We start from the raw sequence: 16424 nt of genomic DNA on the forward strand, positions 1-16424 counted from the left end.
AAATAAATTGCTAAAATAACAGTTATTCACAACTATTGCTTGAATACAGTACAAGAATAAATTTCAAAGTGAATTTTTCAAAACCCCTCATTTTCTTCACTATGTTATGCAACGCTATAGATAGTGTTTTTATTGGAATACTTGTGGTTTTATGGCTCATTTCTAGCACTTCCTAACTTCCCAGTTAAAATTTACTATTGTTTGTGAAATTAGTTGGTCAATTTTCATCAATTATCTTTACTTGTTTTTTTTTATTTTTAAATGAGCAATGCTATTTTTTTCTTCAATACTTAAATGACATATAATCATTCAGTCAATAGCAATGTGGGGCCTATTGCTATTGAATACTTAATGATGAACAAAACAAGTTTCTTCCTTCAGCCAGTCTGTCTTGATAGGAAAAAAAATTGTGAAATATAGCAAGAAGCAATGGATGTTAAAATGTTGATTCAAATAAGGTGTGGTCTCTACCCAAGTAATAGTTTTATTTGTAAGCATTATAGCTGGCTTCACAGAAGAGACATTTCTATTGGATCTAAAAATTGGAGTTCTGCAAAACGATTTTGGAGAAAATATATTTTAGAACAGGAGATACACCATGGTAGGAGCTAAAGGCTGGGAAACAGCCTGGGTCCAATGCAGCCAGTGGAACAGTCTTACTGAGGATAAAGTAGAAAAATCATTGGGGACCCCAGTCTTGGGCTTTGTTGCACACACAGGAAGAGACTTTCAAGACTACTAGGTACTCAGCTGTGTTGGAGTTCCTTCTTTCTGATAGGAGGAAGAAACAGAGAATAAGGTTATGGCATTGGTGACACAGATTGCTTAAAGAGCTATTGATACAACTTGAAAGATATGTTTAACCCTTCCACCTTAGACATGAGTGGAAGCTTTGCTTCACATGGTCATTCAGAGATTCAGATTCCTGCCTCCCCCTTGTTTCCTACATACTAAAGCACTGCATTCATCTGCAAGATCAAAGATTGACTTCTACCAACATCTGGTATCCTGAGTAAACAGGAACAGAAAAGAGATACTGCTTAAATAATGGCTCAGAGTTCTCTAGATAAGACCTACAGAGTAACATAAAAGTAATTCTGATGAAATCTCATGTATAAATATAATCACCAGGACAACTCAGTTGCAAGAGCAGCTAGAAAAAATCCAATTTCTGCCTGGGCTCATCTTATAAAATAGAACCATACAATATTTAAAGCTGAATATTCTGTCATAACTGTCAAGTATGCACAACAGTATCAGAAAAAGATATTTTTAAAATCCTGAAAGGAATTGAAACTGCTGACCTAATAAAGTGGCCTTAACTTCCTCAGATGCAAAGATTGGTGATGTAAAGTGAGATATGGGCACCCAACAAATGGATCAAAGTGTCTGTCTCTCTCTCTCTCTCTCTCTCTCTCTCTCTCTCTCTCTAACTCTCTTTCTCTCTTTCCCCCTCGCTCTGCTCTTATTTTACTTTTATATTTTTTTCACAAGCTTAAAAAGATTTAATTCTAGAGAAATAAAATATAAGACTAGTTAATTCTTTTGCCTTTAAATTTTTATTATTGTTATTTTGCTAGTATTTATTATATTTTAACATCTATTATTAATTTATCATTTATTATTTTAATTACTATCTTGTTGGATTTAAAACATTTTTAAATGGGAAAAAAATTTATCTATTTATTTCAGTCCCTGCCAGTGTAGATCAATATTCAAGGGAGAATGGGGACAATCTCAAGAGAGAGGCCTTTGGGGTAAAGGAAGGAATGCACATTCAAGGGAGAGTGAAGGCTCTCTCCAGAGGGGAGTGCTAATATTTTTAGTGGGTGTGGGGTGCTAATATTTTTAGAGGCCCAGTTCTAGAGACTGGATTAGAGCTGAAACCAGCGTGATCTATATACATTTGTGCCAGTTTTCTCTGCCCTCATGGTACAAGGGCATGGCTCAATGGCATGAGCCAAGGGCATGTGTTCAGGACTTATGATTTTTCCTGGGCACTTTTTGCATCTCAGTAGTTCATTTGAGACTTGGTATCTCACCCTTTATTCCCAAATTCCTGTCTCAGAATGGTGAAAGAAGCCTAAGTTCTTAAGCTCATGTGGGGATAATGTGTTTTTATTTAGATTTCTTCTCCAAGAGAAAGAGAACTGAATTCATTCAACCTTTCCCCTTCTTCATTTTCAACTCATTTTTCTGACTATGAGAGGGCTGCTTATCTTTATACACAATAAATTTACCTATTTGCTCCAATCTAGCACACATGGAAAGTAATTTTAAAGTTGATGATTCAGAACTCTACAAAAAAACATACATTTACTAACTAGAATGCATTTTTTAGCAGACAGTTCTTTTTTTGTCTTTAGACTTACGCACATGGTCAGAACACTATATTCCAAAGTTGCTTAGACAATTTCTTCCACTTTTTCACTTTCTGAGGTGTGCTCAATTCATTTGTAGCACACTCAGATTCACTCATTACTGTTTCTGTTTCATTTGGGCCTTCTTCATATGTTGGTGTATTCATTAATTTTCAGTATGTGTTTATTTTTGGACTACGTGAAACACCACGGTTCTATAAGTCAGAGCTTTAAGCATAGTGAGACGCTGTCTCAAAATAAAAGTCAAAAAGGACTGGGGATGTAGCTCACTGGTAAAACTTCCCAGATTCAATCCCCAGTACCAAAAAAGGAGAGGGGAAATCAGAGTTTTCAAAAAGATTTAGTTGGAAAAAATGTCACTTCATCTTACCACTGTATTCCCATTCATGGGAATACATTGAGAATGTATTAAAAATTACATCTAGAATGTATTTATAAATTTTAATACATCTAAAATATATTAGAAATTAATTTTTTTTCCATTATTAATGAATTAACTTACTTATTTTTTTGTCAGCATCACAATCCCTGTTACTCAAAGAGTTCCCAATGAAATGAGTAAATTCTTTGAGATACAAACAAATATTTAGCATAAGCACCCAAGTTTTTATTCTTTAACTTGAAAATGTTGGTTACTTCTGACTTGTTCCATTTTAATCAATATGATGCCAGTTCTGCCTCAGTCTAGCTTCCCAAGTCTTCCCCCCAGCCCCACCACAAAAAAGCCATTAATTTTTCTCTGATCAGAACCCATTTCCTCTTACAATTCCCCACCGAGATTACCACGAAGCTGATAGTCTAATCAATTATATAGCATAAGGCACTACACCACAAAATGAGAACCAGTCAGTGACTGGCCCAGAAAAAATGTCTGCACAAGATTTTAAAAGTTCCCAAATTTGGGACAATGGCCTCTTTAGGCAAATTCCAAGTTGTTAAATTTTATCTACCTAGAGCTATGAAAATAATCAATAAAGCAAGATTTCATTTTAATTTTATTAGATAATTTAAGTGTCAAGAAAGAAATGACAATCTTAAAACCTTCCCAGTTCCCTCTGTGGGCTCCACCTTTGCTGGAGCCAGATTCAACACAGGAAGAGCAGTGGGCACTTAATGGACAGGTGCCTCCTGATATCCCCAGGATTATAAGTGAGCTCCTATCCCACATCTGGCTCAGGAGCAGCCTCTCTTGGGAGATGCTCATTTCAGAAAGAAGGAATTCACCTCGTAAACTGTGTCCCAGTCTCACCTGGAGCAAGGATCCTTTAGAGAAGGATACTTTGGGAAGAAGGCTACTTTCAGGAGGTGATGAGTGCTGATGAGCTCCTTCCCTTCTGTTTCACCTGTTACTTTGCTTTATAACCTACTGCGCTGACTTCCTGGGACTTTATAGACTTCTTCCAGTGACCCAATGAGGAAACATTTAAATAATAAAGCAAACTATGCAAAAAAACTAGGAATAGGAAACTGAAAGTACTGAATTCCAATTCTTCCAGTGGCCCAATGAGAAAACGTTTAAATAATAAAGCAAACTATGCAAAAATCTAGGAAGAGGAAACTGAAAGTACTGAATTCGAAGCATTTGCTCAACAATCATGAAAGCAATCACTGAGAGGAAGATTTGACACAATTTCTGAACTAGAACCTTCCAATTGGAAGAGACTGCTTGCAACAATAATATTCATAAATAAACTTCTATACACACAGAGTGTCTCGGATCCCATAGGAAAGTGTACTCTGGAAAGATAAATTATATTCATTCCCTCCATATAGAAAGAATCTAGACTCATTTGGTATAGTTGTGGGAGACAATAAAGATGTTTTTGGGTTTTGTCTTCCTGGTGAGCAAATAAGATAAGCCTAAATTCTTATTTTGTCCATGTGAAAATATACTTTAAATTATTTCGAGGGACCTTAGTCCTTCCTTTCTGGTGGCTAGAACAAAATACCATAGAGTGTCTTGGTTTGTTTGTGCAATAGGTAATTCTTTCTCATAGTTCTAGAGTCCAGGAAGTTCAAGATCAACTCATTGGCAGATGCAGTGTCTGATGGGGCTCACCTTCAGGTCCACAGATGGTGGCTCCTAGCTACATCCTCATATGGTGGAAGGAAAAAACTCTGTTGTCTTGGGTACAGAATTAGTGCCTTCAGGAGGGCACTAAATCTCATTCTTGATTGCTCCACACTCATGTTTTGAACACTTCCCATGGCCTCCCTTCCTAGTACCATCACACTGGGGATCAGGTTTCAACATGTGCATTTGGAGCAACGTAAACAGTCAGTCCATTGCACAGAATAAGTGCTGTGCTATAGCTGTTAACAACTGATTCAAACTACAGGGATGAGGTGGTCAATGAGCAGATGAATTGGCCTGATCTGAAGTGATCACCTTAATAGCAGATGATTTAGCACAGGAATCATTGCTCTCTGTAAAAAACGAGAAAGGCTTGAAGAATTTGCAAAGGATATGATAGAAGCAATGACACCAATCAGCTTGAAAGGACATGGTTGTTTATGAGAAGCAAGCAGGTGCCTGTTCACTTTCATGACCATGACTTACAAGCCTGTGTAGTTGTGCCATGTTCCAGGGTTTAGAGCTGCTGCCCACTTCCTCTCTCCAGAAAGGAGGCAGCTCTTGATCTCACTTTGAGGCAGAGAACTTGCCTTAGAACCTTCCTAAATCCCCCTTGAGTGAGGCTTTGCTTCACAGAGGGCTCTCACTGGGATTAGGCAGCTTGGTTATATGTTCTTAGTTCCTCCCTCTGAAGGATGTATACTTCTGTGACAGAATGTAATCTGAGACTGAGGAGTCCAGAAGGAGACCGTGTGCCACAGTCTGGCTGGACACAAAATCATGAGCCACTCAAGCAGGAACAAACTTTATTTTTGAAACTGCCACCAATGCCCCGTACACTCCTGGGAAAATTGCCGACCGACACACGCAGCGTTCTCCCGACCCCAACAGGAAGTCCCTCCTCCGGAATTTCCTCCTACCGCACTTCCCCAACCAATGGGAACTCTCTAGGAGTCCCTTAGCAGGGGTCTAATATCCATAAGAATGCAGATCTTAACATAATCATATCATCTCAATGGCTTGCTGGTTTCACCTGTCAACCAAAAATGCCATGCATCATACTACTTGGCTATGGCTCTTAGCAACCGTGCAACTGTCTCCTCAACTAACCTGTTTCCTCACATTATTTCCAGTTCTCTGGGACAGAGGTCAGCTACATTGCTTTATATTTTTAATGATTTCCCAGCCCTAACTTCTACTCCACAACAGGAGAGTTTCCCAAAGGACTGGTTTATTCTGGATTGTTCAAACTCAGCCCAACACATGAGAAGGTGGCACTAGCGAGTTTAGCTGTGGATATGGTCTGAGAACATGCACAAGGGGTTTTAGAAATAGCTAAATACCATATAGAGGATTGGGTGTGCATTTTTCTTCCTACAAAATTGTTGAGAAGGTATTTGAAATAGATCTGTTGTACCTTCAAAAATTCAACAACTATTTATTAATCTTCAAATGCAGGGGAGATCATTTTGCTTGGAAAACTATTTGAGATAGATACATACATACAAACACATGTAAGTATTCATACACACACCCACACACACACAAACACACACACACACACACACACACACACACAAACCAGATGATAACTCATGCCCTAACTTAACTGAGGGGAGAAAAATTACTTTGCTTTTATTGTTATTTACCTCACTCCTGAGTCCTTCATTATTGTATCATGAAATAGCTACAATTTCATACCAACTTTTCCTTATTGCTGGTTTCATATTCCACTGATGGTCATGTATGTTGGGGAGAGGTGATAGGGCACTCTTGGTGCTCTTTGCCCTTAACAGAGCATCCAGATGTGCAGTATTCAGGGCATTCTTCTGATTGACAGAAGCAGGTTCTTGGCGACTGGTTATCCACAGGCTTTCTGTTGCCAGTGAAGAGAGAGAGAGAGAGAGAGAGAGAGTTGTTTGTTTGATTTTCCCTTTTGTGATGCTGGAAACAGAACACGCATATGCCAGTCATGCTCTCTTTCAATGTAGCAACACTCCAGTCCTTGCCAGTGCTTTTGGGGTGGGAAAACTAGAAGGCAACTAAACATTACTTTAAAATCCTGAGGAAAGCAGAGGCATGCTTTTAGGACCTCAGTGGAAGGAGGAAATAAGGAGAGTTCACAATGTTGTCGTCTTGTGACTCTGTGGACAACATGCAGATCCCTCTTACACTGTAGCTATCCTTCTCAGTGAGAATTTGATCCTCATATAAAGTGTATGGTTTATCTGCATACTACAGCAACACAGCCACATCACTGTTTATAGCAGCACAATTCATGATAGCTAAATTATGGAATTCATCCAGATGCCTCTTGATAGATGAATGGATTAAGGAATACTGGTATATATTAAGGAATACTGGTATATATTAAGGAATACTGGTATATATATGCAACTGAGTTCTACTCAGCCAAAAGAAAATGAATGAAATAATAGCATTTGCTGGTAAATGGATAGGAATGGAGAATTTTATGCTAAGTGAAATTTACCAAGCTCAGAAATTCGAAAGTCTTAATTTTTCTCTCATATGTGGAAGCCAGAGTAAAATAAAGGAAAGGGGAAGAGAAAGATAACACAAATACAAATTAATAGATGAGCAAAAGAAAGCCTAGTAGAGAAAAGAGAATGGGAGAGGGAAGTGAGGACAGGAAGGGAAAGAGGAGGGAAAGAACTGAAACAGATTTCCATGCATGCATGAGTTTGTCAGGAGGAACCCAACTTCGTAGCTCTAGGAATAATAATAATAAAAAATTGAAAAGCTGTATTTCAGAACTAGCCTGGACTGAGAGAAGAACTCTGGTAGAAGTGAGGTTTGCATGATTATGGCATGTATTTCCTATGGTAAACCTCATAGTTTTGCTAAGAACTAACGATAGTGATGTCATTCCTGGGTAGCTACTGTAAGTGGGAAGCTTGAAGAATACAAAGCACATGAGTGTCCAGTCCCTCAGAGATAACAGGCAGAAATTTTCCACTAATGTGTAGGTATTGGGGTGCAAGTCTCATGCTTTCTAGTTTCCTATTCTCGTGAGCAGACTTTTCCTGTTGATCTGACTTATGCTATTGCTAGTAGTATTAAACGCTTTCATCCTCTCCTGGAAATGTATCCAGCCACGTGCAATTTTGTTTTGAAGTGTGTTTTCACCATTTTTCAGAATGATTAGTATTACATAACTCCTGCCCCCAGCATTCAAGTGGTTGCAATTGAAGCCTGCTGTTCACTTTAATACCAGATTTAGTTCACAGTTTCTTATTTATTTTACTGTTGACAACTGCTGGCTTCATTATTCTTGTTCTGGTGGTAGCTAGTGTTGTAGAAGTCACCATACATGTTGGGTATTTATTTTAATGCTGTTTATTATTTGCTTTGGATGTTTATTATTTGCTTTGGATGTTCATACTGTTGGTTTTCCCCTTTTCTGTAAGGTCCTAGGAATCTAAAGGAACACTACAAGTTCATAGGGTACAGACTCTGCTTCTGAATTAAATTCAGCCAAAAAAAAAAATCATTGGATCTTGCTCTACACACAAATTAAAAGCACTCAAGATTCAGCTATATCTTATTTAAAAGGATAGAAAAAACAAAAATACAAACTAATGACTAGGCCTCAGGTATGAATGGACATCCACTCTTACAACAAAAACAGAAAAGAAGTAACACAAAAGTTGTAGATACCATACCTATGAGAGGGTCTCAAACTAGATCACTCTTGGACATTTTATTAGGAAAAGTCTGTGACCTAAAAAGGTCCACATAGAATAATAGAGAAGAAATTCATCACAAAAGATGCATAAAACACAATACAGGTATACAAGAAACATGAAAAAAAAAACCAAGGTAAAATGATAACTTCTAAAGGTCACAATTCACCAGCAACTGACTACAAAGGTATTGAAGTGGATGAAGTACCCGATAAAGAATTCAAAAGAATAATTATTAAAATGATCAATAAATTCTAAGAAAACAAAAAACAACTGAGTGAGAGTAGATCATGCTGAAGACAACATCTCAAAGCTGGAAGGTAAAGTGGACAGCATTGAACATTCAGACAGTATTAAAGAAAGGAAAATAAGTCACCATGATAATAATTCAAAAGAACTCTTAAGCACATTATGAGATCAGATTTAAGAATATTTGGAATTGAATTGGGGTGTGAGATATAGGTGAATAGAAAGGTCAACCTCTTCAGGAAGATACTAACAGAAAATGTTCCAAATCTTGGAAATGAGATGAACAGCCAGATACTTGAGAACCACAAATATATAAGATCATAAAAAGAAGCTCTCACTTGTGGCACACACGTATAATCCCAGTGGCTCGGGAGGCTGAGGAAAGAGGATCACAAGTTCAAAGACAGCCTCAGCAACTTAGTAAGTCCCTATGTAACTTAGCAAGACCCTGTCTCAAAATTTAAAAAATAAACATAAAGAGCTGGAGATGGACTCAGAAGTTAAGCATCCCTGGGTAAAATTCCATGATATGGAAAGAAAGAAAGAAAGAAAGAAGGAAGGAAGGAAGGAAGGAAGGAAGGAAGGAAGGAAGATAGGAAGGAAGGAAAGAAAGAAACAAAGAAAGAAAATAACTTTTCCACAATACATTATGATAAAATATACTGAACAAGAATAGAATTTTTCAACTTCAAAATAAAAACATCAGGTCACTTTTAGAATCAAGCCATCTGATTCCTCAGCAAACTCAACAGGTAGATTTGGAAGGATGTGTTCTAAGTCCTGGAAGAAAATAACTGTCAGCCTAGACTGTTACATAAAACAAAGCAATTCTTCAAAAACTAAAGAAAAATAAACACTTTCCAAGATAAGAAGAAGCTAAAAGAATTCATGGCTACTAACTCAGTACTACAGAACTTTTATAAGGAGATAGTCCACTTATTTTTCCAAATGAATATCATGACTGCTTTTTCTATTTCTGTGATGAATGTCATCAGAACCTTAAAGAGAATTGCATTGAATCTGTATAGCACTGTTGATAATATGCCATTTTGATAATATCAATTCTGCCTATCCAAGAACATCTTCTAAATTCATCTTCTAAATTCTTCTTCAATTTCTTTCTTTGGTCTTTTGTAGATTTCATTGTACAGATCTTTCACTTCTTTGGTTAGAGTGATACCCAAGGGTTTTTTTTTTTTTTTTTTTTTTTTTTTGGTTTGGTTTGATTTTGGGTTATTGTGAATGAAATAACATTTCTAATTTCTTTTTAAACTGATTCATCATTAGTATAGGAATGCAATTGCTTTGTGGGTGTTAATTTTATATCCTACTACTTTGCTGGATTCATTTATGAGTTCTAGACATTTTCTGGTGGAGATTGTTTTTTTGGTGTGTGGAGGGGTTCTAAATATAGAATCATGTCATCAGTTAATAGAGACAGTTTGAGCTTTTCTTTTCCTAATCATACCCCTTTAACTTCTTTCTTCTGTATAAGTACTTTGCCTAGAATTTCAAGGACTCTGTTGAATAGAAGTGATATAAAGGGGATAAGGCACGGGGCCCTGCATTGGGACGTCCTCCCGCCGGCCCCACGGCGCCTGCGCGCTGCGCGGCCACTGGGGGTGGGTGGGGCTGGGTAGTGTGGCCTCATTGTCCCCTAGAGTCTCCCGGACAGGACTCAGGCCGCTGGCACCATGAAGATCTGGACCTCGGAGCACGTCTTCGAACCTCTTAAAGATTAGATGAAAGTTCTGGGACCTACCTTCTAGAAGATAGGCATACTCAAATAAATGCTCTCCATGTTCCAGGAGGAGGAGCAGCAAGCAGCTCTGCTCTGCCTCTTCTCCAAATAGTCTGAGCTGCTCAGTCAAGGTGCCAGCTGATACACGTTCATGGCGACCAGATCTGTACCTTGATCTCCAGCCTCTCAGGAACTTCCCATTGTTATTTTCAGCCACCCATGGGAAACTGTTACAACAGCTGCAATGCAGATACCCAAACCCTATGAACCCGAGTGTGGTTGGAGTTGATGTGCTGGACAGACATATAGATCCCTCTGGAAAGCTGCACAGCCACAGACTTCTTAGCACAGAGTGGGGACTGCCTTCCATCGTGAAGTCTCTTATTGGTTCAGCAAGAACCAAAACATATGTGCAAGAACATTCTGTAGTTGATCCTGTAGAGAAAACAATGGAACTTAAATCGACTAATATTTCCTTTACAAATATGGTTTCAGTGGATGAGAGACTTATCTACAAACCACATCCTCAAGACCCAGAAAAGACTATTTTGACTCAGGAAGCCATCATCTCTGTGCAGGGAGTTAGCCTTAGCAGTTACTTGGAAGGACTGATGGCGACCACAATATCTTCTAATGCTAGTAAAGGCCGAGAAGCAATGGAATGGGTAATACACAAATTAAATGCTGAGATTGAAGAGTTGACAGCTTCAGAAAGAGGAAGCATAAGGACACCAATGGCAGCGGCAGCATTTGTAGAAAAATGATAAAGTCAGTATAGAATATCAAATCCCCAGGTCTCTCCAAGCAGACAGTGTATTTATTTGTTATTTAAAAAGTACAACTGTATTTTAGGTAGAATTTTTTTTCTAATAATCTGGAGTAAGGCTATGTGACTTTTGATCAAAACTAAAAGATACAGGACTTTTAAAATCCAAGGGATCATCTCAGGTTATTGTGGCTTGAAATGACTAATTTCTAGAGTTCTAGTATTTATGTGAAATTTAACAATTTTTTTTAAAGTACTCCTGAGAAATGGGTATTGACATTGAGTCTCCTTAAAATAGAATTTTAACACTTTTCAGGCATTGGAACTGTACCTGACTTTGGACCAACCCCAGAGCCAAGCAAACAGAGCCTCTCCTCATACACACACACTCACCTTGCTAATACAGACTAGCACAGGCTGCATGGGGGAACTGACTCTAAAATGAGAATTTGTGTAGTTTTAAAAGACATTAAATTGTATAAAATAACGTGCTCTGCTAAAAACCACAGTGTTTTGATTTGGTATTTAAATGATGTTTTTGGAGTAAAAACCATCACTAAGTCTAATATATGACTCCAGCATAAATAATATTTTATTGTATTATACAGTACTATGTTGATTTGCCAAAGTTTTGTAACTTAGTAAAGGTAATACCTTCCTTGGACTTGTACTTTATGATTTAGCATGCTGTACCGTGGGCTGGTTATGTTAACTAAAAAAATAAAGTCATTACCTGAAAAAAAAAAGAAGTGATATAAGAGGTCATCTCAGTCTTGTTCCAGTTTTCAGAGGGAATGCTTTCAATTTTTCTCAGTTTAGAATAATGATGGCCTTGGTTTTAACAGGTATAGCTTTTACAATATTGAGATATATCCTACTATCCAAGTTTTTCTACTTTTTTTAACATGAATGAATGCTGTATTTTGTCAAGTGCTTTTTCTGCATCTATTGAGATAAACATGTGACTCCTGTCTTTAAGTCTATTAATGTGTTTAATTACATTTATTGATTTCCATATATTGAAGCAACCTTGCATCCCTGGGATGAACCCCACTTAATCATAGTGCACTGTCTTTTTAATATGTTTTTGTATGTGATATGTCAGAATTTTATTGGGAATTTTTGCATTTATGTTCATCAGGATATTAGTCTGAAGTTTTCTTTCCTTGATGTGTCAGTTTGGTTTGGGTATAAGGGTGAGGCTAACATTACAGAATGAGTTTGGAAGAGTTCCCTCCTTTTCTATTTCATAGAATAATTTGAGGAGAATTTGTATTAGTTCTTGGAATTTGAGGAGAATTTGTATTAGTTCTTGGAAGATGGTAGGACTCAGCTGAAAATTTGACTGACCCTGGGTTTTTCTTTGTTGGTAGGCTTTTAATGGTGTCTTTAGAAACTGTAAATTTATATGTAGCAGAATAAAACAAAACCCCAATCTCTCACCCTACACAAAACTCAACTCAAAGTGGATTAAGAACCAGGCATTAGGCCAGAGACCCTGTGCTTACTAGAAAAAAAAAAAAAACGTAGGCCCAAATCTCCATCATGTCAGCTTAGAAACCAACTTGTTCAACAAGACTCCTAAAACCCAAGATGTAAAATCAAGAATCAATAAATGGTATGGTATCAAACTAAAAAGCCTCTTCATAGCAAAAGAAACAATCAAGAATGTGAAGAGAGAGTCTACAAAATGGCCCCCTGCCCCTCAGATAGAGCATTAATCTCCAGGATATATAAATAATTCAAAAAACCTAACACACACACAAAAAAATTACCCAATCAAAAAGTGGGCAAAGAAACTGGCAGACACTTCACAGAAGAAGAAATATAGTAGGTCAACAAATATATGAAAAAATGTTCAACATTTTAGCAATTAGAGAAATGCAAATTAAAACTAGATTGAGATTTCTTTTCAATTCAGTCAGAATGGCAATTATCAAGAATACAAGTAACAATAAATATTGTCAGGGATGTGGGAGAAAAGGTACACTCATATATTGCTGGTGGGACTGCAAATTGTTGCAACCACTCTGGAAGCAGTATGGAGATTGCTCAGAAAACTTGGAATGGAACCACCATTTGACCCAATTATCCCACTCCTTGGTATATACCCAAAGTACTTAAAAATAGCATATAGGGGCTGGGATATAGTTCAGTTGGTAGAGTACTTGTCTAGCATTCACAAGGTCCTGAGTTCAATTTCCAGCACGAAGAAGAAGAAGGAGGAGGAGGAGGAGGAGGAGGAGGAGGAGGAGGAGGAGGAGAAGGAGAAGAAGAAGAAGAAGAATTCCATACAACAGTGATGTAGCCACATCAAAGTTTATACCAGCTCAATTCACATTAGCTAAACTGTGGAACCAACCTAGATGCCCTTCAGTAGATAATTGGATAAAGAAAATATGGTATCTATATACAATGAAATATTACTCAGCCATAAAAAGAATTACTTTATGACTTTTGCAGATAAATGGGTGGATCGGGAGACTCTCATGCTCAGTGAAATAAGACAATCCCCAAAAAACCAAAGGCTAAATTTTCTCTCTGATATGTGGATGTTGAATAATACAAAGGCGGGGACAGGGGTAGTGGGGTGAGGGGGGGAGTCAGGAATAGAAGTTCATTGGATTAGACAAAGAAGAATGAAGCGAGGGAGTGGGCTGGGAAGAGGAAAGACAGTAGAATAAACTGGACATAGCTTTCCTATGTTATATATATGAATATACGACCAGTGAAATTCCACATTGTGTATAACCACAAGGATGGAATCCTAGTGAAGAATAAGTTATACTTCATGAATGTATACTATGTTAAAATATACTCTGCAGTTACATATATCCAAAATAGAACAAAAGAAAGATGGTAAAATTAAAAAAAAAACAGGGAAATGAACTGGAAAAAAGAAAGAAAATACTCCACTCAAATAGAAAGCAAACTCCAGAGCTCACAAGTGAACAAATATAATTTCAAAAACAGCCAAGTACATGAGAAACAGGATCACATTAAACACTAGAAATAAATCAAAGAGGCAGGAGTCAATAAACAACTCTCTATAATTTCATTGACTATAAATAATCTTAACTATCACACTAAAAGACATAGGCTTGCAGAATGGATATAAAAAGAGGACACAACTATGTTTTTTTGCAAGACATCCACTTTACTGGCAAAGACAGTCATAAGCTGAAAGTGAAAGGGTTGAAATTTATATATCATGCACATGGAATATGAAAACAAGGAGTAGTAGCTACTCTCATATCTGGCAAAGCTGAATTCAAGCCATAGTTAATCAGAAAAGGCAAGGAAGGTCACTTTGTGCTGGTAAAGAGAACAATCCAACAAGATGATATAACAATAATAAATATTTATGCTCCAAATATGGATGCAGCCAATTACATGAATGAGACACTACTCAAATTGAAGCTTCACATAGACTCCAGTACAAAAATATAGAATGATTTCAACACACCTTTCTCACCAATAAATAGGTCATCCAGACATGTGCTCAGTAATGACACTTTGAATTTGAAAAAATTATAAAACAAATGGACTTAACAGACATCTATAGAGTATTTCATCCAACAACAGCTGAATTCATTTTCTTCTCAGTAGCTCAAGGAAATTTCTCCAAAAATACACCATATTTGATACTACAAAGAAACACTTATAAAATACAAAAAAATTATATAATTCCTTGCATCTTTTTTTTTGATCATAGTAGAATGAAATTAAAATCTACACTGAAAAACCTTGGGAAACTATATAAATGCATGGATATTGAACGTATTTAGACACAGGCTCTCACTGAGTTGCGTAGCATATCACTTTTGCTGAGGCTGGCTTTGAACTCAGGATCCTTCTGCCTCAACTCCTGAGCCGATGGGATTACAGGAATATGTCACCATGCCCATAATCACTCATTGCTTTTAACCTTCTCTCAAGCCATCCAATGATTAACAAATATTTTTCTGCAGCAAAGAGTTCCCAGGCACTGCAAAGCTGGCACATCAAAGGGCCAGGGGTTCCAGTCTGCTCACCATCACTACTTATCACAACCTACCTAATCACCGGCTTGAAATCCTGGGTCCCACCAGACACCACTGAGCAGCTTCCCCTCTTGGTCTCCACATACCATAGTCAGCACATTTGCTTCCAAATGCCTCACCTTTTTCCAAAGCCAAAAAGAAGGGCGTCCAACTGCCTTGCGACTGCCAGCCTGTCGTCTTGCTCATCTGTCCTCTACTCTCTGCCCTGTACTCTTTGTACAAAGGAGATCTGTTTGTGCTCTTCACTTGCTTGAAACTAACTTTAAATCAGAGCTCAGACACCTGCAGCCTGAGAGCATCCTGTCCCACAGGGAGTCCCAGACCTGCACCGAGAACCCCTTGGTGAGCCTTCAGATATGTCCTTGCCTAAACTCATTCTAAGGCCAATAAATGTGGACGTCTGGGGGTGAGATCCAGGCACTAAGAACTTCCCAGGTGACTCCAGGGCCAGCCAAGATTCCACAGTCCTGTTTGCTGGTCAGAGGACTAAAAAATGAGCACAGGGAAAGTGCCTCTCCTCAGCATGTGGCCTTTGTTTTCCTCTTCCACCTCCATCCACTGCCACCAGAAATCCATGCATATCATTGAAACATCCATTGCTAATTTTATCATGTTTCAAAAGATCTCAGATGCCAAAGATTCAATTTCCCATAACTCACATTGATAACACACTTACATTGTCCATACTGGCCTGCTTTTATTAAGTTTTTAGTTATTTCTCATATACCTACCTTAAAAATTCAAGTGGAACAACTTTCATGGAAGTATATGCTTTCCCCTGCCTCCTTTCACCTTTAGGAGTCCTTATTCTCTCACTTTCTTTGAAGTTTTATTGCAACTGTTAGTATTCCTAACATTATATGTGTATGTGTATGTGTTTGTGTGTGTGTGTACAAATGCATATAAATGTATAACATTTTAGTGATCCTTTAATTTAACAAAAATATTCTGTTGAATGTATCTGCATGCTGTGTAGTCTTGGAAGAGATAAGGAGAGAGAGAATGGGAGAGAGATTAGTTTTGATGTGTTGTTTCATATTATGGGAGCAGACAATCTGAAATCCATGGCACTTGTCAGCAGGCTGGAAATTTAGGAAAAAGTAAATGCTGCAATCTCAAGTCAATTCCATAAGTTAGCAGGTTGGAAACTCAGGTGAGTCTTCTTTGTTGCAGCCTTGAGAAGAATCCTTTCTGCTTCAGGAACCTCAGTTCTTGCTCTTAAGGCTGTCAACTGATTAGATGAGGCCTACCCACACTATAAAGGGTGGCCTATGTTACTCAAAGTCAATGTCAATCACAGCTAAGAAGTATTTTTCCACATCTAGACTGATGCTTAACCAAACAACTGGAGACCATAACCTTGCCAGCTGGACACATAAAAATAGCCATCAAAGAGTGGTGGTCCTTAAACTCACCCACTGTGCTCACTGGTTTTGACTGGAGTCAGCCTGTGGATATACCTGGTT

General features: G+C 37.8%; 1 protein-coding gene and 1 pseudogene across 1 annotated transcript in view; one reads left to right on the forward strand and one right to left on the reverse strand.

Moving 5' to 3' along the window:
• Positions 1-3725, reverse strand: part of LOC143405211 (guanylate-binding protein 7-like) — a 30136-nt gene extending 26411 nt beyond the window's left edge. Inside the window, exon 1 of the mRNA XM_076863605.1 lies at positions 3631-3725. The gene's annotated coding sequence lies outside the window, so the exon portion shown is untranslated. The remainder of the gene's footprint in view (positions 1-3630) is intronic.
• A 4724-nt stretch (positions 3726-8449) lies between these two features.
• On the forward strand, positions 8450-11100 carry LOC143404423 (PRELI domain containing protein 3B pseudogene; annotated as a pseudogene).
• Positions 11101-16424: the final 5324 nt, after the last annotated feature.

This window comes from Callospermophilus lateralis, chromosome 7 (genome assembly GCF_048772815.1).
Source record: "Callospermophilus lateralis isolate mCalLat2 chromosome 7, mCalLat2.hap1, whole genome shotgun sequence".
In the NCBI taxonomy this organism is placed as follows: domain Eukaryota; kingdom Metazoa; phylum Chordata; class Mammalia; order Rodentia; family Sciuridae; genus Callospermophilus; species Callospermophilus lateralis.